Genomic DNA, 26,449 nt, shown 5'->3' with positions numbered 1-26,449 from the left:
GAATTCGCGTTTTTTCTTTTGATTCTTTCAATTTTTCAATTGCATTACGCATTATTGCAATAATTTCTATCGTTACATTTGTATGTATTCAACGTTTGTTTGTTTTAGTGTCGTGAAATGAATTATATTACACATTTTCTCTATTCACACTGAATTTAAAGATTATAACGATTAAAAATCAAGTTGACCTGTGGTCATTTATCAAGAATAATCATAATAAAGCTGAAATTATTGTGTTAAATAATTTTTTTAATACGAATTAGGAATTTATTCAACGTTTGCTTGTTAGAATAGAACGATAAATTTAGTGTAAATATAGAAAACGTATAATATAATTTATTTCATGGTATTGTAACAAGCAAACGTTGAATAAATTCCTAATTCGTATTAAAAAAATTATTTAACACAATAATTTCAGCTTTATTATGATTATTCTTGATAAATGACCACAGGTCAACTTGATTTTTAATCGTTATAATCTTTAAATTCAGTGTGAATAGAGAAAATGTGTAATATAATTTATTTCATGGTATTGTAACAAGCAAACGTTGAATACATTTTTCATTCGTGTAAGAAGAATTATTTAACACGATAAATTTAGCTGTACTATGGTTATTTTTAATCTACGACCACAGGTCAACCTGATTTTTAATCCCTACGAAATTAATTTAACCACGAGTAAGTAACGAGAACGCTAAAACCTATGTTTCCATTGAAGAATATTGTAAAAACGTATAAATTGTTATATGCAATGTTATAACAAATTGTCGGAAGTATAAATTTTTAATAAAATTGTGAAAATTGATAAATTATACCGTGTTACGATATCGGAAATCTCCCGCGAAAATCTCCCGCGAAAATTTCCCGCCTGACCTAACCGACGATTTTGCTAATGACTTTGGGGAGAGGGTACCGCAGGTATATAAGGACCCGCCGATGTCCCGCGAAATCATTTACCCTTTATACTGGGCCCTAGACACTTCGCGGCGTATTTTGACCTGAAGGTTCTGAGATGTGAATAGAGTGGTCGGGGGCTACTAGCTAGTCTATGTCCACCCTGTACACACTCAGCCTTCTTGTAACACTTGTATACATTAGAATCAATTAGAATTTCTATTACTAATTATTAAACAAATTTTAACAATTACCGGCACTCGCTAGGCACGTAATATCAGACTTTAAATACTCGACTTCGAACTTCGGTTTAGTCATAATTCTATTAATGTTATAATAACGTATAATTTATTAATTTTCACAATTTTATTATTAATTTATACTTCCAAAAATTTGTTAAAACATTACATATTATTATTTATACATTTTTGCAAGTTTCTTTGACAAATAAGTACGTTTCAACGATCTTATTACTTTCTCGTTGTGAAATCAAGTTCGGAGGATTAAAAATCAGGTTGACCCTTGGTCGTAAATTTAAAATAGCCATAGTGAAGGTGAAATTATTATTTTAAATAAATGTTTCTATACGAATTAAGAATCTATTCAACGTTTGTTTGTTGCAATACCGTGAAATAAATTGTATTATATATTTTCTCAGTTTAGACTGAATTTAAAGTTCGTAAGGATTAGAAATCAGGTTGACCTGTGGTCGTAGATTAAAAATAGCCATAGTGAAGGTAAAATTATTACGTTAAATAATTGTTTTTATACGAATTAAATATTGATTCAACGTTTATTTGTTGCAATACCGTGAAATAAATTGTATTATATATTTTTTCTGTTTACACTAAATTTAAAGTTCTGTTTACATGTTATAACAATTAGAATGTAGACGTTTTGCCGTTTCACGGTTTTTCCTCTGTTAATTATGTGTTTATAAATCATTTCAAACTAAAGCAGCACCATGCCCACCCTTAATTAAACCGTCTCAGTAGTTTACCGTAATTAATAATCTATTTTCGGAATTTATACGAGAATTTTTGAATTTTAGTAAATACTAGAGTCAGTGCATCGCGTATTGAAATAATAGCTTATACAGATAATCTTTTGAAATTACTCTTAATTAGGGAAAATCTTGAATCTTGTATGGAAGATGAAGATTTTCAGGAAATATTTATTTTTCAACAATGAATTTTTGTTTTATCGATTAATAACGTACGAAATGATTTTTGGAAAATTTTCTTCGTTTGAACGTTCGTTTAAGGTTCGACTATGATTATCAAATCTCTCGAAACACCGTAGAATGTTCAATTTTAAAAGTAACTTCTTCAATTTTTGGATAATCTGGGTAACGTGTTAGTGTTGACGATACACTTTCGAGTATAGACGTTAAAGTTCATAGAGTGGTCGGGGGCTACTAGCTAGCCTATGTCCACCCTGTACACACTCAGCCTTCTTGTAACACTTGTATACATTAGAATCAATTAGAATTTCAATACAATAGACTGAATAACAATTCATTTTAACTAATACCTATTAGAAATTTTCCTTTTAAAACAAATATAAATCATTTTACCAATTACTGGTACTTGCTAGACATTTAATATCAGACTTTAAATATTCTCCTTTCGGTTCTTTTAAATACAATCAAATAATTTCTTCAATTATCGATACTGACTTGGAATACTCCGCTTCGAATAAAATATTTCGAAATTATTTTGAAGGTTTAGGGAAATAAACATTTGAATTTTAGTCATCGTTGTTCTTCAGACTTGTCGAATAGGTTGCTTTTTCGTTACAGCATAATATGTAACTATTCTTCCAGCAATTGAAATTAATTTGAAATTTTTCGTTCAGTATTTTTCATATATTTTCTCTGATATTGAATTTTGTTTACTAATAATTTACCGTTAGTTGATTTATTATTGTATATTGTGAGCTGATTTGGAACGAGTGCACTATGCCCACCCTAAATTAAACCGTCTCAGTAGTTTACCGTAATTAATAATCTATTTTCGGAATTTATGCGAGAATTTTTGAATTTTAGTAAATACTAGAGTCAGTACATTGCGTATTGAAATAATAGCTTCATCCCTAGTTCGTTTATTATTGAATATTTTGACGCGTTTAACTTATGCTTGTCCCCAATTTTCGTCGAGTATTTTATTCAAATTTTCTTATATTCTAGAATCGAAAAAGATATGAATTCGCGATTTTTCATTCTATTCTTTCAATTTTTCAATTGCATTACACATTATTGCAATAATTTCTATCGTTACATTTAATTCTAATTGTTTAGCAGCTTTTCTGCTGCTATCGCCCCTACATTTTACTGACACTTGTCGAATCGACCCTACATTTTTTTTTTTTACGTGGAGGTAGGCCGACTCTATGTAGTAAACAATTGGCAACCAAACGGTGGCTCGCTAAAGCAATATATTATGAAATTAAATTAATCACTCAATAAGTTTTAACGTTAGATTGTTTCCTCGATATGGCCATGGTGGTCATCAGTGACTGGAGTGCCTCAAATGTTTAGAATAATTAGAATAAAATAAATGTTGTCGACTAAAAATTTTGAACCTCATAGCTTGCTAGATATTATTTTCAATTGAAAAAAAAATTATAAAGCATAATACTATAATCCAATGCTTAAAATGTATTTTCTTGTGGCCGCCTGACAGCAACCTGTAAATCTGGCGTGACAGTGAACGTGTTAATAAGTAAATGTTGTTCAAATTATGTCGTGTTTAATGTCATTTTCATCAGAAAAATCTCATCAATATGTTAAGAAAAATTTCGGGATAAAATAACGTAAAATTATAAAAGTTGATATTTAAATCGCTTTGTTGCCTCGACTCACGTTTCATGTTTATCTTTTATTCGCTGTCCTTGTCTACGTTCGGCAAAATACATTGGCTGGCGCGAGGCTCGAAAACGTAGTCCCTGACTCTACGAATGTCAGGTTTAGCTTCCTTGCGGTCTGACACTTGTGGAGAATATACTGTATAAATAATGATACTTTCAAGATTTTAGTAGTTTGCAAATTGTGTATACTCTGTAAACTCATAAATTCGATTTTTTAGAAAATTAAGAGTCGTATAGAATTTATATCGCACTCTCGAGGAATCACCCTAACTCCGTAGCCTAAAATTCCTCTTCATTACGAACTCATATTTTTCCAAGAAAAAAAAATAACCCAAATTGAAAAATTGTCCAAATTTCCTCAGAAGCACAGAGAATGAAATCTTCAGTGCTTCCCTTCGTACTGTTTCCTTCCACAATTGTCCTTACTTGAATCGTAATGGACACGACGATTTAGATTCCACGCCCATGGAATTCGACATCGAGAGAATATGGAGTTCGCGATTCAAAGGAAGAGCCTGATTGTCTCGAGTGTTAGCATTCCACGAGAAATGTAGGTCGCTAAGTCCCATCAGAGAGATCTAATAAAATCGAAATTCTTCGCATTCTTCGTAACACAAACTAATACTCACTCACCTGTTTCTATTTTCGAACACGAAAGCGTCGAATAGAAGCGACTTGTCGGCTTATCAGCTGGATTAGCTTCTTGATCCAATCAAACCGACACGAACGGACCTAAGATTACTATACACCGTTTATCAGCTTTCGATTGGATTACAGTCGTTTGCTTTCATTGGCTTATCCCTCATGGTGAAGAACTGAATTAACGAAGCACCGCGATTCCCTCCACCGTTTCATTTTGTCTACCTGAAAGACACACCTCGTGTTACCTTCGAAACTTAAAAAAAAACAAATTGACGAGGAGAATACACACATTGTAGGATTTCAAATTTCCCGCCTTAGAGTTTCAGAAAATATTTTTTCATCGGGCAGAGGGAAGGCGAAACAGCGTGGAGCATTATGAGATCGCAAATATGTGCAGCTTGCAGAAAAATCTTGGAAATGTTCGCCGGGGAAATGGTTGAAAGATTCAGGATAAAACCTAAAGGAAGTTCTCTGGCTGTGCGACGCGCGCCGAGGAAAGCCAATTCTCCAGTTTTTCCTACCTGGAATCCGTATATCTCTGCGAATCTTAGAGCGCGTCTGGCTCCTCCTTGCACGTAATACGGATTAATATTTACACAGATACGAGACCGCCTCTGCCGTCTATTTTCGGGTTTTAGCCGGCCTGAAATTTCTATGCTCCTTACCGAGGCTTCTTTCGCAAATTTATACTCACAGACCACTTTCCCAGCTGGAATTTTTTTAATTTCTATCTCCCCTTGAGTCTCTAAATCTGCGACGATGATCTAATAAATCTAGATCAACGCTTTTCTAACGCATTGAATTAAGCTGTAGTTAACGGCTGGGTTTAGACGAATCTTTAATTACCAGATCGTTCGATAAAATTTGTGACAATAACGAGTGTATTTGACGATTAAGCCTGAGTATGGAATTTGGAGAGTCAATTTACAAGTTTAATTCTTTTGCTGTTCTAGGCTTTTGGGGAGTTTGAAAAAATTCTGGAATACTTATCAAAGTCTCTACTGCATTGTACAATTTTTTGGTAAGTCAAATGTTCGAAACTTTCTTCAATAAAAATAAAAATACGTTTGCAAGAACGAGAGTGAAATTTCGTTTGGGTCATAAATGACCCAACAGTTACAGTGTTCCTACTTTTAACCCTTCTTTGACAATCTCTCTGTAACTATAGTAGTATTGTGTTAGCTTCAAATTCAAAGTGAAATACTTCAAACCTTTTCCAATAAAAATTCGTTTGGAAGAAGTACAAAGGTAAAATTTCGTTCGAAGAGTTAAGACTAAAAGAGAATTTACTACTGCTTTAATTCTTCGACTCTTCACTCTCGAAGCTCTCTCTGTAACTACAGTACAGTCGTGTCAGCTTCAAATGAAAATTATACTAAAATAAAACTGTAATTGCAAAATCTACTAAAAGGTCTCTATTTAGGCTACATATTCGTAAAAAAAATCCTAATCAAAAGTCGATCTCTTCTCCAACCACTCTCCATTCGTCTATCTTTCCCATCTGAACACTCGATTAAACACGTACAATTACACTCCATCGTTCGCACCATCCTAATTGATAATCTGAAAGAGGCAAATTCTCCGCGCGAAGCGACGTGATTTTAATCAGAACAGAACGTTACGTTTGATTACATCTTCGGGACACACAGGCTCGCACAATCAAAGGGATCACGCTAACGGAACCAGCCTCGAGACAATATTATTTCGCCGGAGCTGGAAGGAAGCTTTCTCCGGTTTTATCGACGTTTCCAGGACACTCGAGGGCGGCGTGTAAAGCTCCCACCCCCTATTGAGCGTAATGTGCTACGTCGATTGGCGACTCACTGTAATCGAAAAACTTCCCCGTAGAATTAAACGTACGAGTACCGGTGGATACCGCGGCCAGCAGAGGAGAAGGGAGGTAATTTGAAACTTAAATAACAGCATCGACGACTTTCGAACTCGAGACTCTAACGCGGCGGCCGGTGGAAAAAAGGAAGTCGAGGATTTCGATCGAACCGATCGACTCCTCCGCCTGCTAATCTTTGTTTCCTCGGGAAATTACTCGCCCTGTTCTGTCCTGTATAAGTTGTAATTTGTATGCAATGAGCTGGAAAGATATACAACATTTTTTCCCGCTTGCAAAAATTGGAAAAATTCAGTTTAATCGCGGATTAAAATTCTGACTTCGCAACCGACGGCTCGTAACTTTACGCGGAAACTTCCGGTTTAAAAAAAAATCAGGGGAATTCTACTGTGGTAACAATGAAGTAATATATCAATCGCCCGAAATAGAGATTAATTGTCAATTAATTTCGTTGAAATGAAATTTCACAGATTTTGCCAAAGGTACCTTGAGTTATAATAGAATGACTTGATTAGAAACTAATTTTAATTGCGGATTAAGATTCAGACTTCGCAACCGATCTACAGAAATGTAGTCCTTTTTTTCAAAAGGAAATTAGGGGGATTCTGCTATCCTAAAAATGAACTATTATTAGTTACCCAAAATAGAAATTAATTATCAATTAATTTCCTTGAAATAAAATTCCCAGATTTCGCAAAATTCAGCTAGAATACCTCAGGATTCAGAATCGATAGTTAAAGTAAAAATGAATTACCCACTAATACCGCTAAAAATAAATTTCACCACTTCCATCAAATTTCAATACCCCAAATTGCCAGCTTGCAATAACTTGAGAATCGGCAGCTCTCGAAAGACACCAAAGAAGCCACGCAGCTAATCCCAAAACGGCGAGAAACATCTTCCCACGAGCGATATTCGAACGCGCGTCTCAAAGGGTAGCGGTCTCGCGCTACAGCTTCAGCCCCAAAAAATAGAGGTAAAAAGAGGCGAGCACGAGCACAAGAGGAAGGAAGGAAGAAGTATTCAGGTTTCCCAGGGAGTTCGTCAAAGCCAGGCTCCGTTTACCGGCGACGTAAAAGTGTAATTACTTCCACAGAACGGGACAAACTTTCGCAACGTCCCAACTGGCCACAATTATCTTCGTCTGTGTCACACAGTCTCTCCTTTCCGCTCTGGGTTTCTTCCCTCCCCAGACGATAGCTGAGACCTCTTGCTCTCGCGTTCCCTCTCCCTCTCCCGTCTATTCGCCACCGTTCCTCTGCTCCAACCAGGAAGAAACGACAGACGAACTCCGATAATTGCCGCAGGGAGGAAAAACAATTCGCGCTAATTATCGAGACGACGTCGAGCGCGACATCTAATTACCTGGGCGTCCACTCCTGTCCTCCCTTCATCCTGCACACACCTATTGCTAGCTCTGTCTCCGGTTTTTCCCCCATCGAGATTGCTTATTGAAGCTCGTGTGCAAGCCGCGTGGACTTTCTATCAGGGCGAGAGGAGACGTTTAGAGAGGTAGGAATTGAAGTTGTTGGTGGAGGAAGGAGTGAAACAGATGTGAATCGAGGAGAAATGGACGAGAGGATTGGTACGCTTTGGACGTTTTGGCTTTCGGTTAGAAAAATAAGATTTCTCCTCTGTTGTTGTTTTAAATCCATCGTGTGCGGTTCTTCAGGTGGAGTAAGTGATGGTTGGATTGGCGCGGTAGTGACGGTTCAGCGTGCATTTTGGGAATTAACTCTTGCTGAGTTTGGAAACATTGTTTCACGGTAGTTTAGTCTACGATTCGAACGAAATAAAAAATAAAATAAATTGTGGAAGACAGAGAATGGAGTTTGAGAAATCAGAGTCGTCGGGAAGATACAGGGAAGCTTGAGGAATAAAGAACTTTGATAGAGACTCTTCTGATGTATGGAAATCTTCAATTTTGTAAATTAAATCGAAATTAATTTTTGTTGCTGATATCACTGTTTTTATCAGAGCTTGACCTAAATCGATTGGCACTTAATAATTCTTGACAAAAATTAAAGTATCAATGTGTCTTTCGAACTGAAGAACAATTGGACACGACTTAAACCCTCTTAAGTTTCAATTTTCTATTCTTTGGTACGATGGAAGTGCAGATTAAAAAATGCCAGAATTTTCACATGTCTCGTCCTCTATCCTCAGGGGCCGCAGCCGATCTCCCAATGGGCCCGGGGAGGAGTCACGTCTCGGTGGTGGCGACTCACACGAGGAAGCTCCTCCCTTCCGCCCGTGGAGGGTCGAGCGGGCACGCCCCAAGCATTTGTGTGGGTCTTCGGGGCCGCAGGGATGTCGGGCGGGGGACTCGGCAGCCAATTGCACGCGGCCCGCGGTGGAGGCGTCGCCGGAGTGGTCCCGGTGACGCCTCCGCGGTGGTGAAGGGGTCAGGTTGACCCCCTCCGAGACGGCGCCCCTCCCTCAGCGAACATCTTGAGGGAGGGGCCGCGCGTGGGGTGGGTCCAGTGGCGTTCGTTTCGAGATCTCGGGCCCACCCCGCAACGCCGAGGAAGGACCACCGTGGGGGTTTTAGCCGGTACGAGTCAGGCACTGTACCCCACGCAAAAAAAGAAAAAATGTCTCGTCCTCTTTCTTTTATTCGAGCCTTCGAGCTTTAGCTCCTTCCTGCCTTAATCTTCATATTTTGTATTTTTGCTCTATCCTTCTTTATGCTTTCTTCATTTCAATTTCAAGCGTGGGTCAATGTCTTGGACCCACGAGAAGACGGGCCTTCTATTCAACCTTCGTGCTTCTCTTCATACAGAACTTTTTATTCCCTCACTTAAGCTTCGCTTAACTAACTTTTTCTCATTCTCCCACGTCTCGTCCAGCAGACGTCAGCTCGCATATCCGAAATTCGCTGCTCGTGACTGTGTAACATTTAAGCAAACACGTTCCGCCACACTTCACCGTTCCCCGCCGTTCAGCCTGGACCACTTTAGCAGTTGAGCGTCTCGCGGAGGACCGCGTTCAAAGGTGTGAACACGTTGTTTGCCCGGTGGAAGTTTCAAGGCTAAGTGCACGGGCAAGAAGGCGAGGCGAGAAAATTCATTATTCACCGAGGCGAGAGAGATACATCGCCTCGGTTATTGATAGGAAGGCTAATGGAGTTTTCAAGTCTATCAATAAGCGTGGAGAACGCTTAAAGGGGGGAATAATAATAAGCTCCGTCGGAAAGCTCGGTGGTGGCAACGATGAGACGAGTATTACACTGTTCGCAACCTATGGAAGCGTCGTATATCAACCATGGTAAAAGGGTTAAAGCTCGCGTCACACAAGCTGGAAAGTTCGGATTTTAAGGTCGTGTAACGGTAATTTAAGGGTTGAAAATTTCACACGCGCTTTCGAACTCTCGATCGATATTCGAACTCGCGAGATGTCCGACAACTTTTTCCAACTTTAAAGCTTGATACACCGAAAGGGTTGCGCGCTCGAGAGTGCTCGCAGGCTCGACACGGTTTAAAGGATCGAACCTTTAAAGGTTCAATTTTTCCTTTTTTTGCGCCGCCAGCGGGCGTCGTTTAAAACCCAGTTACTCGGAACTGAATGAAACTGGGATACATCATAGGAAACTGTGGTAATATATTACTCGAAATGTATTTAAAAGGAATACTACGCTCGGTTCAGTTATCCAGAACTGTGTCAAAGTAAAATGCACGATAGAATTCTTAGCTGTATGTCATTTTAAGTAGGTTCAATAAATTCTATCTCGATATTCTCTGATATTTATTAAAATGACATTATTCCGTTTGTGGGATGTCGTTGCACGTGAAACGAGGATTGCATAAATGAAACGTTGAAACAAAATGACGTGGTTTGAATGAAATTTTGTCAAAGAAACTAAGCTCTTGGGGATTGAAATTATTGGCTCCTGGCAATAAATTATAAGTGCGCTTAATTACTTGGTATAAAAATCGGAATATCGCTGATGCATTCTTCAAATGCAGCTAAATAATTGTTTAAACGCTTAAAGTAATCCTGAACCTATTCCATCTGCTGCGTTAATATCGCAGCTTCAGTTCGTAACACGAATTCACGCTAATTTGATTAAAATCCAACACGAACTTCTGTTTTGTATGTTTCACACTCTAACTCACGAGAACAACAATAAACTCACAGTCAAAAATCTAAAAAAACGAAATTCAATCGAAATTAACTATGTAACACCAATTACTCCATGTAACTCCAGAAATATGAATTTCCATTTGGTATGTCTCCCAAGTTAACTCACGAAAACAACAATGAACTCACAGTCAAAAATCTCAAAAAAAGAAAGTTCGATCGAAAGAAACTGTAACTCGAAATATTCCGCAAGATCCACCGAAATATCAACAAAGCAACAATTAATATTTCACCGAGAAACATTCGAAGCCACGAAATGTGAGAGTTTTGAGACACTCACGGCCCGGCTCGATATGGGTGTTATTAGTTGAGGCTTTCGGGTGTAAGCCGTGTCCTTAAGGAATTATTGTCCCAACGTTTCGCCAGCATTGCAGCTAGCTTCATCGTGGTCTGGAGACGCAACTGATAATGGTGTGCGTCAGGGTGTTCACTCCTATAAGTACCCATGTCCGTTTAAGTCAATTAAAAATCAATTAAAATCCATTAAAATGTCGTTAAATGTGGGTTAAGTCGATGACCGGTGTCTCTATTGATGTTATTAGGGTTTTTCATCATTTCTAAGGATTCCCTGTATTTGCGTGGGAAATATCCTTCGTTTTTTAATTGATTTTTAATTGGTTTAAACGAACATGGGTACTTACAGGAGTGAACACCCCGACGCACGTCATTATCAGTTGCGTCTCCAGACCCTGATGCAGCTATACGTCGTTCAAAATAAGAGTAACCTCGCTCTCGGACCGATTCTCGTCCGTTCTGCGCATAGACAGAGTGCGCAGCAGATGGTAAGGCGGAGAAAAACGTTGGGGATTTGGACGTTCTAGTGGTTCTAGCCCTGCCTTAGGCACGGCCCATGCGCGAAGCGAGGTTACTCTTATTTTGAACAGAGCTGCAATGCTGGTGAAACGTCGGAATACAATTTCTGTTGGACACGGCGTATACCCGGAAGCCTCAAATAATAACACCCACAAAATATGACACTTTAACCCACGAAAACGACAATAAACTCACAGTCAAAAATCTGAAAAAAAGAAAGTTCGATCGAAAGAAACTGTAACTCGAAGTATTCCGCAAGGTCCACCCAAATGTCAACAAAGCAACAATTAATATTCCACCGCGAAGCGTTCCAAGCCACAAACCTTCATTTCCCCCAGAAAATTGCTATGCAAACTGCAAAACGAGCCAGCGAAGATAACAATCATTCCGCGATACCAATCGAGCAGGCGAATCGAGTCGAACGAGGGAACGACGATTCGAAGCGTGCGGCGGAAGGAGTCGCTGAAAAGGGGTGGGGAATGGCCGGGAAAAAAGAAGAGGGAGAAACGACGAAGAAAACTGTTGTATAGAAAAAGGACGCAAATGGCCGCGAGTAGGAGGAGGAAAAGGAGACAAAACACGTCGAGGAAGAATGGAATAACGGGGGAAAAAATAAAAGCGGCGCGGAGGAGAGAAACGTGGAAGAAAAATGGCGGGAGCGAGGTCAAGACGGAGGTGAAAACGGAGGAGATATGAGTAGGCCAGAGGAGGATGAGGGCGAAGTAGTGGAAGAAGACGGGTGGTCGTCGCGGCCACCGACGTTTTCTTTCGACCGAAGCTGCAAGCTTCCGTCCTTCTCCGAGAACTTTCTCGTGTGAGTTCTTTGTCCGCCTCGTCGTCCATCCCCGGCCGTCGTAAAAAGCTCATTTCACGAACGTCACATCGAGCAACGTCTCGCGGATATCTCGTCGCCTGTTTCCCTCCTGCTTCTGTTTCTCTCTCCCGGCCACCTTTTCTCTTTACAGGGTCGTTCGTCGACGACCGAGGAACAGATGGAATCGCTCCGGGCGGGTTTTTCGTGTTTAAAGTGAAATTAAACTGGACTGCGCCGAGCATTTTTCGGGGCTTGCTTGTGCTTCGTTTCGCTCGGAATTCTTTCGAGATTGTTAACTCGAGAGACGGAGTTGATACGGAGGAGAAGATTCGACGGTATTGGTAGGGTGAAACGTGGATGGAAATTGTCTCGAACTTTGGCAAATGTGAAGCTGTTCTCGAGATGGTTCGAGACGGGGAGAGTGAGCTGTTTGTAACAGGTGGTGTGGGAAACTGAACCGGACTTGATTTCCGTTGAAGTGCATACTGTAGTCTGTTAAGTCTCGGTTAATACGCAGAAGTTTGACAAATTCAACAAGTTGTGGTCGTCTGCGCAATTTTCAGAGCAAAAGTGCTGGAGTAAATGCGGGAAAAATTGAGGAGACTAGCGTAAGGTTCTTGGACAGAGGATTTTTATGCAAATTTGCATTTTTGAGAATTTAGTGAAAAATGTGGAAATTGGGCAGAAAATTGTTTCACCTACTGGGTGTTATAAAAAGCACTGTAATTCGGATATTTTGTGTATTTTTTCATGTTACCTGCGTTCTATGCAATTTCCCATAAATGCATAAAAATCCGCGGTTTAATTCTTACGAAAATTTTTATATCGAAATGTAACCAATATTTCTATCAACTAATTGTAAATTAGCTAAGAAGAGGTGGTAATAATAATTGACAGGTAGATGAGAATGGGAAAGAAGACGAAGCAAAGAAACCGAAGCAGATGATAACAGAAAAAGCGTTAATCATTGTGAAAGCTAATGCTAGAGTGGTAAAATCAGGCAATTTTTGGAGATCACTCCAAAATTGAACACCCATCAGAGATACTTTCCAACAATTTTCACCGTTCCCTGTTAAATTGTCGCACACTCTCCGTTAAAGCTGCGTCTCAACGCAAAAATCGACATTAAACACAGACGAGCAAACGGAGAACGAAGCGGTGCGACCTCATCTCGTGCATTCTCAGCTACTAATCGCGCTTCACAGATTATCCCGCAGCGAACCTGGCGATATGTGAACGCGGCGTATCGATGGAGCTGATACGGCGAATGGAACGTGTGCGTTAAAACAGTGGACGGAAGGGTATTATTGCCGGGTACTCGCCGATTCAGACACGAATTATTAACGTTATTCCGTTGCGTCTGTTCATTACTTCCGCCTATAATGGCGTGTTTTATTGCGATCAGCAGACCGCGGCACAAAGTGACGGAGATACAGATAATTGCGCGACAGGAAGTAGGTCAATTTTCGCTTCGATTGACAAACACACGGCCGCGATTCCGCTGTTTACTATGAGAACGCAAACCGGGTAACACGTGAACTCCCGTAATTCGACTATGGTCAATCATTGTTATTAATCGTGCTTTGTCGCCGGTGAAACAGGGTGTACGACCGGTGGTGATGATGCAGGAAGCGAAAGAGGTACGCTTTCAACGGCGCACCTGTAATCTTCTTAAGCGGCGCAATTGTCGTTATAAACAATTTTGCAATCGGGAAAAACGATTCGTTTTCATTCGTCACGACTATACTATCAATTACTCATTAATGTTTTCATTATATCGAAACGCGATGAATTATCATTTGCCGCGATTAAAGGTAAAGCGATACGGGTGGTCCATCTAACGTGACCACTTTAATTATTTTTGGTATCAGTTGACTGCTGGAAATTTTTTGGTCAGAGAGGATGGGGTTTCAAAGGATCTCCGAGGTAAATAGTGGCCTCAGATTTTTTCTGTATCCTTTTTTTAACCCTTATGGCGATAACCGGGTACTTGAGTGCTCTTTTGCAAATTTTCTCACTTGAAATATTTGATCTTCCTGGTAAAAGATTTTAATATCCTGCCAGATCGTTATTTGGCAAATTTCTTACGTGTGTAGAATTTTGTTATCAGAGAAGTACGAAAATTGGACGACAAAGTAGGCGAAAATTGTGGTTATTGAAGAAAGGGTTAAATAAGTTTTCAAATTTGATATATTAAAAGCTGTAGAGTTATAAAAAATTGAACGTGGTCTTGAGAACTTATTTTAAATATTGACAGAAAATATCTAAGGTCGTCATCCCGAAGATCCTTGGAAATCGTATCACGTGTGAGAAGAAGAGGACTTTTATCTGTCCACTAATACCGAAAACAATGGGGGTGGCCGAGCCAGCGAATTGCGGAGGAAACTAGGATAATTAAATAATAAAACGAAAGAGATTCTGCTGTGAAATCACTGCCACACTCGGAATAAGGGATTAACAGAAGGCGTTGATCCAGGTGCAATTAATCCCAGCTGCAAGCTGCGGGATTAAGGACAACTGACATTCCACAAGAGGAGCGTATATATCCTACAGCGCACGTGGTTCCTACCAGTGACAAGGCTTAACATTTTCGTGATCGCCGTACCTTCCTTTGATCTTGGATTTGCTCACTCTTCCAACGATTTACCTTCTCCCCAGGAACGAACGGCTCAAAGAAACAGCCCGTTAAATTCACCAAAAAGTAGACTAATAGAAAAAAAATATCTCTAAAAATTAGTTCCTAACCAAGAGTGTGTATTTCTCAGTCACCTCGTTTCCAACATTCTTCCTCATTTTGTAACAGAAATAATTGTAGCATCGGGGCATCTATACTCAAATAGGAAACCAATAAGGGAGAATAGAGAGGGGGTAGTTGGCGTAGCGCGCAAAGCCTCGGATTGCTAATCCGAATGTCCCGGGTTCGATTCCCGTTGGGTCCGTAAAAATTTTTCCGTCGATTTTCCGCATAATTTCGAAGAATTATTTTCAAAAAATTATTTTCAACGTTCGTTCCAAACGAAACACGGTGCGTTCGTAAAAATTCTGAAAGAGAGACTGCGAAGAAAAATCCAAGGAACCGTGAAACGAAGAAAAATTTCAATTAATCCTGCTTTTCCTGCAGATAGCGACAAATAATTTTAAATCATAATTCATCAATTTCTCCGGGCAAGATTGAACAATTGAGACAGGAGGGATGGATTCGATACGCGATGTTTCGCGAGAACGATCGAATCGAAATTTCGGCCGCGTGCATAAATTCGCGCAGAAAGTGGGTCAGCGCGGGTTGCACGGATGACAGGCAAGCAGCGAGGAACGAACAACAATAACAACGGTGTATAACAATTCGCATTGTTCCGTACTTATTCACTGCCTTCGAGTGGGGCGAGCATCCTCGAAAATCGAGAATCCTAAACCAGTCGAAAGTTCAGCCGGGCTTCAACGCCCGGAATGTTATTGGCTTTCTGCCCAATTACAAACAATTGTGCCGCCCGCTCTGCACGTGGCAGCACAGTCCACGTACCCTGTGGACCTTCGTTTCGCAAAAGTTTCGGCAAAACCATCGTTCAACCGGCGCGGCGTCCCCATCCGCGTTCACCTAACCTAACTAACACACAGACACACAAACATGTGAGCTCTACCGAGGAAATTGTCGAGTGTTTTCAGCGTTCGTTTCACGGCACGAGCCCGAGGAGACGTTGCAGTTTGTTTTTCCGTGAGAGAGAGAGAGAGAGTTTTCATATATGTAGCTTGCATGATGCGATCTATTAACGCTGCGAATTTATGCATCGATCGGATTAAAGGTCGAATTTCGATTATATCGGGTGGGAAAGCAACGAGGCGGCGTGCTGAAAGCGACGAACGTTTATGTGTTGTTATTATTGTGAACGCGGTGAAGTACCATTAGCGGGCGATTTTTCAGTAAAGTCTGTCGCGGTTTAATGTATAGGGTGTCTCAATCGTATTGGGTATTTTAATTGGTTGCGCTGGTATTGGATATAAGAAAAAAAATTGCGACGAAGTAGCATTAGAGTGAGATTTTTCAGTAAAGTCTGTCGCGGTTTAATGTATAGGGTGTCTCAATTGTAACGGATATCTAAATTGTTTTCGCTGGTATTGAGAGTAAAAAAAGAATGGTTAGGAGGAGTTTATATGATAGAAAGGGTTCTTCGAAGAAGACAATTGCAAAATCATCGAAATTTTTGATTATTGTTCAAAGTTACTTCGAGTCATAATGTCGCATGTCGTCGAAGTCGTCTTGTATTATAGAAAAACAGATGCTTCAATAGTGGCAGAAATAATTTCGACGTTCGTTACAAACGGCACACCCTGTATATGTTATATCGTACTGTGTATTCGTGAAAATGTCTCCAGAGCATTTTTAACCCTTTCGTTGCTATTGGCGCCTGTAGGCGTTTTGAAAATTTTCTCGCGCTATACTGTTGGAGCCTCTTAGTGCACTTCCATCTTAATTTTATCCTTTGCGCACTTCCACCTTAATTTGACACGCCGAATTTTAGAACGGCACGGCCAAAATGATAATTTTCGATAAGGAAAGGGTTAAAGGATGAGGCGGAGTCTGTGAAGAAGTCTGTAAAGAACTGTGAAACTTTTTCAATCATTTTCTCTCCCCTTTTTTCTCCGGCCACACAAAAAATGAACGTTGCATTTGTAACATCGCATCAACGGTATCAAAGCACAATAGCGGCCTCGTATTTTCGCCGGTTGTGATGCAAATGCGCCACGGTGTATTTAATATAAAATCGCGATATAACCAGCAACATATCAGCTCGTGACAATGCACCAGCAGCGCTAATTTAACAGCAGAACGAGGAGGGGGGGAAAAAATCGTACCGTCGAAAGTCCGCGCGTTTCTCACGGTGGCCACTTCCGAAATTACCACCGCAGCCTGCGAGATAGCAGCGAAACGCAAACGATTACTGACGGTCGGAGGTCGAAAAAGGGGGGAATTTTACGAGGGTTTGCGCTGGATATCTTTCGCTTAACGCCCCTAACGGCGACCATTTGAATTTGAATTAAATTAAACGAAATAACTAAAAAATTTCCTCTCTCTTGTATCTGAACTAAAAAATTTTCCCAACTTTCCACCCTCTTTAATTCTCCGAAAGGTAGTTTCTCTCGTTCTACGATGAAACTCGCGAGCCTTCCGTGCATGCACACATACGCGAGTTATAAAATATCAAAGGTCGACACAGGGGTGAAAAATGTGTACTGAATTTTCGACTCCGCTCTCCTCCGCGGCCAGATGATGTCGGGTTGCCGTGTGCATTATACGTTGCCTCCGGCACAATATCTGCCATAATACCATTGGCATCGTGTCTGATATCGTCCGCGACGTTTCTTTGATTCCTCGCGATCGATCGCGCGTGTCTGCGTGCAACATGGCTCTCCTTTGAATTTCAAACGCGCATTACGCCCTGCTCTCGATGTCACATACCCTCACTCGCTCTCTCTCTGCGCGATCAGATTCGCCGGAAATCGGCGTGGCGACGCGTCGAAAAGAATCCATTGGTACGGGAGTTGGGGAGAGATTGGTGGAAAAACGAGCCACTGCCAGTCGTTTCGAACGATCCTATGATTAAATGCAGAGCTATCTGAATAATGTTATTTTATTACTGGAATACTTTAAAGTCGACTCTGAGATCGGCCTCTTTGTGTGTGTGTGGATGCGTTTCAAGAGAAGAAAGAAATTGAAGAACTAGATAAATTTCACGTGCATGACCGCGGCACTTCCGGCGACTCGTTTCTTGAAATCGTTTCGCAGTTCGGCGCAAAACTTGCTAAATTGGAGCTCTTGGCAAATGTACATTCCACTCTCCTTGCGAGTCGTAAAATTAACCGAGGAAAAGGAACATGGGAACGTTAATGTAACCGTGAGTCCTTTACATACAGGGTGCTTCAATACATGCGGATTCGGTGAAATAAGGAAAAATGTTCGTGTGACTTTGTTTAAGAATTATAGCCGCTTAGGTCTTCTATTGACTGCTTCTTTAAATTGTTCACAAGTAATTATCCCGTGCACCACCTTCTGCTGTGTAAACACCGTTTCGTTATTTCTTTCAATCAGTTCAACAATTTCCACTCGGAAGTCTGTTTGCTGTAGGAAGGGTTGCAAATCGGATGTTTGAATTTTTTAAAAATTAAGATAGAAATAAACTGTACTATTTTATTTCAATATTCAATGGATTTTCTATTTCACAGGCCCATAGATCCGCTCTCTGTCTTGATTAATTATCCTGACAATTATTAAATGTCGTTTCTCAGTCGCCACTCGATTGCAAAGGGTTGTACATGTTCTTGGTGGTAGCAGCACGTATGAAAATTTGCTAATACATTTCATAACAATTTCAGTGATAATTTTGTAATTCTTTTTACTTTAAACAATTTCTATGTGTTAGGACAGCAAGGGGACGATTTTATGATACGTGATTTCTAGTTCAGCAAACCGTTATTTTTAATAACATGCGGCACGTAGAATTTCTCAAATGTTAAAGAATAAGCTATTGTTCAGTCGGTAAGGCAAGGTGTCATTCCGCGGTCCCCAAAGGGTCTTCGAAACCGATGCAATTACCGAGGCCTCTCGGTACCTGACCTTCCGAACGAGTCGGAGAGTCAGAGTTGACCTGGCCGGGTTTTCCCCCCCTCGTTGCCAAAATTTCCATCCAGCAAGGACCATCTTCGTCACCTCCGCTCCAAGGACGTGACGCGCTCCGGGCGCAATGGAAGGGGGTGATACGGGGTTGGTCACTTAGTAATTTTAAGAACCTCCCTTCGCGTCCCTTCTTCAAATTTTAGAAGATTCGGAGAAGGGACGACTCGATAAGAAGGCCGACTTAGCTTAAGACCACAGAGTGTCAGTACACAGACCATCAGTTACATCAGGAATAATAAAGATTCACTCAGACTCTCGACGCAAGATATTCAATCTTCAGACGGCACCTAGTGCAATATTCCAAGTACGCGGAAATTAGTACCCGAGTGCTTAACACTATGAGACTTATTAACTTTTTCTCTTATTTCAGCGTACCGAATCCATCCCTGAATTTATTTATTTATTTAGCAGTAGTATAATGTACAGTACAAAATAAAGAAGAAAATGAAAGAAGAGAAAACGAAGAAGAAAAATAAATGAAATGAAATAAAATAGACTAAAATGAGAAGACAGAAAAGTGACAGAATAACACAGAGCGCTTAAGCGATAGATAAGAAATCCCGAAAAATTAAGATTATTGCAAAATTTGTTCGCGTTGGTGCATAAACGATTCAAGGAGTTAAATTTCCCATAATGAGTCCGGTGAGTCTTTGTGTAGAATATGGTATGTATTCTTGGGTAAGAGGTGGTGACGTGGAATTGTAATTCTGATAGAATGTCGCGGCAGGTAGTCAGCTGATTTTATCCCCACGTAACTTCCGAAACACCCTGCACATATGTATTACGACGTAGTACAGTATACTGTACAAAATGGAAAATATTTTTCTATCATATCGTCGAAGTTAAGCGTATCCTTCAATTCCTCGAATTACCTCTCGTTGCATCTAGAACACGATGTTACAGGAGAGAGAAGCGGTTCTCCTCGAGACAGGTGCGCGCGATAAATTCATCGAAGTTCCTCGCGGCGCATTAATATTTATTGCACTCGAATCTAGTTCGAGATCGCAAACAACCATCGTTTCCTCGCGATCTCCACAATGGATTCTCTCCCTCTCTCTCTCTTACTCTCCTCGCGGAGTTTTCCTTCTGTTGCACGCCGCGACATCGTGTAAACGTAAAATTTGCATAAGCGACAATAACACCGTAAATAACATCCGCGCCTCTTTTTTTCCCTTCCTTCTTCTTATTCCCGAGCGACCATTTTGTCGCCACCGTGTTATCGAACGGCACCTTTTAAACGCTACTCGATAAAAGCTTTCGACGATTCTGCTGGTACCTCTGCGACTCTTACGAAATCGATAAACACGCCGTACTTGTTCCCTACCTGTTCGACGATTTTTTTTTTTTTATTTTTCGGTGGTTTTGTTAACAGGGGAGGAAATGTGTGATTCGGCTGTAATTGACTGTGTCTTGAGTATATTCTTGTTCAATTCTGACACGTCGTCGAGAATCGATTGAAAAATGTAGCGACTGTGTAATCGCCTGAACTTTTTGCTATTAACCTTTTTTGTGTTCCGATTGTCTCGTTGGGGCGTTGCTCCGTTCAGCCCTCGCATTTCGGTTTATGGTACCCTCAGGTACCCGCGCGCTTTCTCTTCCTGGGTGACAAAGCCCAGGCCACCACTTCGCCGCCGAAATCTCGCATTTCTTACAATATGTACTTAAAAATACATTCCAACACTGATAAAAAGTACAAATTCAGTTATTAGAAAATTCCAATTGAAACCTAATCAGAATAATCAAATCTACATAGCCATCGTTGAATATCAAATTAACGAACGAACTAAAAATCTCGCTCGTGTCAACGCTCTGCACAACAACGTCCAACAAGCAGCGTCATTTAATATCCACGGTTCGACGATCATAAACCGTGTCTCTGAAAGATAAACGAGATTTTTTCCAAACAATTCTCCACGTCGCTGCAACGTCCCCCCCACACTGAAGAACAGCCATTTGCTCGTATGAATTATGCAGAATCCCATCACGCGTCCGCGACGAACAGGCTAATCTTTATTATTTACGCTGGCCACCAAATAAACAACGATTTTAATTGCATAAATATTCATCACGGACCAGCGCGTCCTACGTATAATATGTAATTCATGGAACGTTAAAAATGTATAGGATCGTGTGTTTGGTCCGCGCGACTCGTCAGCTGCTACCGGCAACGAAACGCTTCTGACAATTTTTCTTTTTTTTTTTTTGCCACGAATTTCCACCGCGTCGACGTAATACATTTCATGGATAATGAACGTAGTCTTCGCGTTCCCATCCTCGAGGCTCGTTACTTCCGGTTACGATAACGTCGAAATCCAACCTGAATTCGTCACTGTACGTACAATCACGGGTTGGAAATTGTATCGTTGCGTACTGTGTGTGTGTGTGTGTGTGTGTGTGTTTGCAGTATGTGCAACTCGTAAATCGTGACCGAGGACAACATTCATTGTACCGACGAAAGGGACGAGACTTAACGCGTAGCAATGGCCGCTGGTAACGAACCGTTTCAACGATGGCGAGTCCAATTTGCGAGCCCTTACCCTGATTAAATATATGAACGATGCGACTAGTTGGAGGATAGTTCGAGTGAAATGGGGCTGGCTAATAGTCGCGAGTAGACATTTCCAGAATGCAAATGGAATGATTGTTTAGCAAGAAGTTCGAGAGAGTTCGCAGTCGAGCTAGGAATTTTAGTTTGCGATTGTGACGATGATTGCGGGAGTTTTGCGATACTGTGAGATCAGTTGGAAGGAGAAATATTTTATGTAGGAGATAAGAGGAGTGAAAGGATTAGCGTGGAGATATGTTCGATACACTTTCATCTTTTCCCTTTAATCGTATGGATAATTTTGTGTTATAGTTTAATTCGTGAGCTGGGAAATCGGGAAAGCGTGTTTAAACGAGGTGGTCCCGAAATTTTTGGTTAAAATTGTTAATAATATTAGTAACTGCGTGAATCTTTGGCCGAAGAACAAAATGTGACGTGTGCAATTTTGCTAATTTTATAGTGCAGCACTTTCAAAATTTGTTCCACAGAGAAACATTACGAAATTTTTGAAAGCAAAGTTTAAATACACCTTTTCTTTTTCCTAGAGTAAGAAATTCACTTTACTTTTTCCGTTTTTTATTTTTTTGCCAACTTTGAGAGATTTTGAGATTTGGGAGGTTTTGAGATTTGAGAGATTTTGAGATTTGAGAGGTTTTGAGATTTGGGAGGTTTAGAGATTTTGAGATTTGAGAGATTTTGAGATTTGAGAGATTTTGAGATTTGAGAGATCTTGAGACGTGTGCAATTTTGCTAATTTTATAGTGCAGCACTTTCAAAATTTGTTCCACAGAGAAACATTACGAAATTTTTGAAAGCAAAGTTTAAATACACCTTTTCTTTTTCCTAGAGTAAGAAATTCACTTTACTTTTTCCGTTTTTTATTTTTTTGCCAAATTCGAGAGATTTTGAGATTTGAGAGGTTTTGAGATTTGAGAGATTTTGAAATTTTGGAGATTTCGAGATTTGAAGGATTTTGAGATTTGAGACATCTTGAGATTCGAGAGATTTTGAGATTCGAGAGATTTTGAAATTTGAGAGTTTTTGAGATATGAGAGATTTTTTTGCCAACTTTGCAAACTTATTCATCTGTATAGATACAGATATAGATCTACATAACTCAATTTTAACGAAAATTAGACATACCAAACTTTACCATACCACCACAGAAATATTCCTCTAAAAATTTTCGACACAAGTACTCAAAAAAGTGTGTTCAAAGAAGGTGTTCCCACATTTTTTATCAACACACTCAACGATATTGTCGAGCAATAGAAATACACTGTAGCACAGGTTAAAAAAATCGCAGTGTGTTTTAATTATAAGTTGCGCAGCACCGAGCAAGGTATTCCGAGAAAAGCCAGTAGACTAACGAGATTCCACGAGTCTCATTGACAGCTTCAACGATACGCATTGTCTGCTAGCTGGCGTTACATAGTGCATACATCGGACCAGAATGTCTCCCGAGGTGCATATGCAGCGCGTGTTATTATCGTTTAGCCAGGGAATATCGCGCCAGTCCCCTATAACCGGTGAATGTATGGCCACGCGCATGAACGTAATTCTCGCGACTAAGAACGCGGAAAAAGCAACCGTGAACTTGTATTAGAATTTTTCGAAGCGCCAGCCAAATTGGAAAATATCGCACAAAAATATTCTTGCGGACATATAACAGAAGAAATGTTCCCTCTAACGTTAATATAACATATTCACTGCGTGCAACTTGGATCTATGTCACATTTGCAAAAATCGCTGAATTTTGAAGAAGAAAAAATTCATAATAATTCTTATGAAGTTTCACAATTTCACTGTTGCGTTAATTTAACATATCTATGTCATATTTGCGCGATTTTCAAATTAAAAATCACTAAATTTTGCATTCGTATGGAGCACATATTTAAAATTTGCAACATAGAAATTACATTTTGTATGAAAATTATTTTTCAGCGTGTAGAATATGCGTGACTATAGCAGTGAATGTGTCAATACTTGGGAATCTCACGTTAAGCTCGTTGTTAACCCTAATTTAACACTTAAGCTTGGGTCGAAAAAGACTGAAAGACCTTTTCTCTAACAATTCCTGAACCTAATGAAACTTGGGTCAAAAAAGACCCAAAGACCTTATCTGTAATAATTTTGAACCTAATTAAACTTGGGTCAAAGAAGACCCCAAGAACTTAAGCGTAACAATTTTTAAACCTAGGCAATAACACTTTCAACGTAATGTTAAAGGAACACAAACTTGATACCAGCAAAATTTATAAAAAAAATAAAAATGCGCCGGGTCAGAAATGACCCGAAGACCGCTCTAGAGTCACCGAGTACCAAAACTCATCTTCCCTCAGCACAGAGATCAATCATAAATTTTCCAACGCCACGAAATTACCGTGAAAATGTAAAACACACTTTCCCCCATAAATTCTCTAATTGCAAGCGAATAAAGAACGAGCAGATTCGACAGGAGGCGCGCGACTTCTTCAAGGAAGGGAACGCGGCCGTTATTCAGTGTCACAGCTACGATATGGCAAGCATTTACGTAATATTTCCACAGATTTATTGTTCCCTCTGACACTGGGTTGCGTCATTTTTCACGGGGGTCGCGAATGCACTTTCCTGTCTCTCCTCCACCCTGGCGATTCCACAAGGTTGTACAGTTTCTCTGATATCAATCGCTCGAAATGGTCGTCGAGACCGTTTCTGATCGTTCTTTCCACTCCTCTCTCCTCCGTTTCACTTCTTATTCCACCTAAACAGAGAAGATAAAGTACTTTTCCCTGTAACAACTTACCACGCGAGATTTATAGTACGGTAATTCATAAGGAGCCGCGTAAGTTTCGCGAGCAGGTAGCAGAGGCATTAACGCCTCGTCAGCGAAATTATTTTCGCGAATTAATTATCACGCTGTTATTTCCTTTAGAAATACCCTGCATACGTGCGTGCGTAGTATGCACGAACAATGCTTGTTACTCGTTTCGAAATTGTTATTAACTGAGACAAGCGTACTTACTAATCTCGATGTTGCCAGGCGAGAGCGACTAAGGCGATGATTCATAACCGGTTGGTAATTACTCCTCGCCTGGCAATTTGTCACGTGTACCGAAGGTAATGAGCTGGTCAAACTGTACCCGAGTTCTCGCTCGAACATTCCCTAAATCTCTTTACGGCGTCTGGAAATTGCGATTGGAAATTTTCGTTAAGATTCCACGAATTTACGGAGTCATTTGGAAGAAAGGGACGATCTTCCACTTTGCGTCGAAACGAAGATCACGTTCCAAGTGTCGCGAGAGGATGTTGCACGGTGGTACGCAGATTCGTTGCGTCGAGTTCAGAGTAAACAGGGAATACGTAGGTATTAATATTACAGTATCTCGGGAATGAAAAGCCAAGCTAATGCATTCCGGGTCGAACAGAACGGAGGATTTACGAGGCGAATTTACCGCGGGTGCAGGTAATTCTCTCTAGTCGGAGAGTTAATCGCGGAAAAACACTTGTTCCCTGCACGTGAAATACAAAATGTATCGGTGAAGAATCTCGCGGAGAGGGTTTCCTCGAAAAATGGATTAAATAATTGAGTTCGAAGTTGATTCGGTAACGGGGATAACTAACTACGCTTATTCAATTTTACTTCTCCGCCGGGCGAGTCTTTTTGCACACCGGGTGGGCCGAGTGAAACGAACCAGCTGTTTTTAAATCGTTTCGAATGGTAAATAAGATCGTCGTTTTTTTTCTGTTTACATATTTTAAAGTCACCCATGGTTTTTTAAGTAAATGTGCAGGTATTTGTGTGCATTCGATTCTAAAATTTTTACTTCCTTCTTTCAGATTTCTTCCATGAAAAAAAATTCGCTTTCGAAACTATTTAAATTACGCATAAAAATTGTCTCCGCTATAGAGAGGAGAATTAGGTGTTCTGTTTCACTTGGACCACCCTGTATGTTAGTCAAGACATTTCTAACGATCTCATCTCTTTTCGACTATTTTCAATTCTACTCGTAAGGGAGATTTTATTCCGAACGAGGGAAAGCAACAGGCGCCCTAGTTTTTCTCCTGCGTTACTCTAACATTACGTATCATACCACATTTGCCTCCTTCTCCTCTTATAATAGTAAACTTTTTTATTATCCAAGAATGCCTTCCTACATTTTTACCCGGCTTTTTACCTTGCGACGTTTCCCTTCTCGTTCCTTGAAATTTCAAACAAGAACGAAACCTCGCATTCCTCCGATAAGAATTCCCCTATCCTACGCGTTTCCCTTTGTTTTTCCGAAGCGTCGACTAAACAACCGGCAAATATCTCGCGTTCGAATGTTCGTCGATTTTCCCGCCGAATCGAGTTTCTCGCCGAAAATTTTCGCGAACCGACGCAACGGTGGAAAAGTGGAGAGGGAGGAAAATATCGCAGACATCACCGGGGAGCGTAATGACAGTGGAAAATTTACAAACACGCGAAATCCGCCCCCTTGCATAAACTTGTTTTTCGCAATATCAGGAGGCAACAGAAGCGAAATTTTTGGCTTGAGCGTGAAATAGCCAGATTTGTGTGTCTTCTATTCAGGCAAATAAAATTACACCGTTCGCGCGAGTGTGTAATTTTGACGGGTCATTTTATATCGAAATTATATTTCCGCCTGTATTATTAAATTTCCAGTATTTTCGTTTCGATCGTCACGTTGTTGTGCACACGTATTAGTGTGCTACTTGTGTGTGTATTTTTGTACATTGTGTACGATAGATGCGTACAATTGGTATGAAAATATTTGTATATTTGCGTAAGCTTGCATCTCTAGTTCTGCATTTCGGTTAATTGTAAAAGGATTGGGTTGATGCTTCTTCGTTGGGAAACGTCGCTTATTGTATTTCAGTATTACGTATTGTTCGTTTAATGGATATTCTTGTATGACATTGTAATACAAATTCATCGAGATTATGTGGAATTGTTGTATTACAGGAACATTAAGACACTTAGGAAAATGAATGTTTCGAATGTTCGTATTATTTGTGCGGAAATACAGAGGTTCGTTCGAAAGCAGGAAATTGGATTACGTTAATGAATTGGCTACTCGACGATTATGAAGGCGAAAGAAAATTTGGACCTAAATAGTGTAATAGGGACAAGTGGAAGTGTTTGAAAGCAGAGCACAGTGAAAAAGTGTAGTGAAATGTTAAAAGTATTCTAAATTTGATATTCTAAATGTAATATTAAATATTAAAAATATTCTG

The sequence above is a fragment of the Habropoda laboriosa genome, unplaced genomic scaffold (genome assembly GCF_001263275.1).
Source record: "Habropoda laboriosa isolate 0110345459 unplaced genomic scaffold, ASM126327v1 scaffold102, whole genome shotgun sequence".
Lineage (NCBI taxonomy): Eukaryota > Metazoa > Arthropoda > Insecta > Hymenoptera > Apidae > Habropoda > Habropoda laboriosa.
This window is presented reverse-complemented; position numbering follows the sequence as displayed.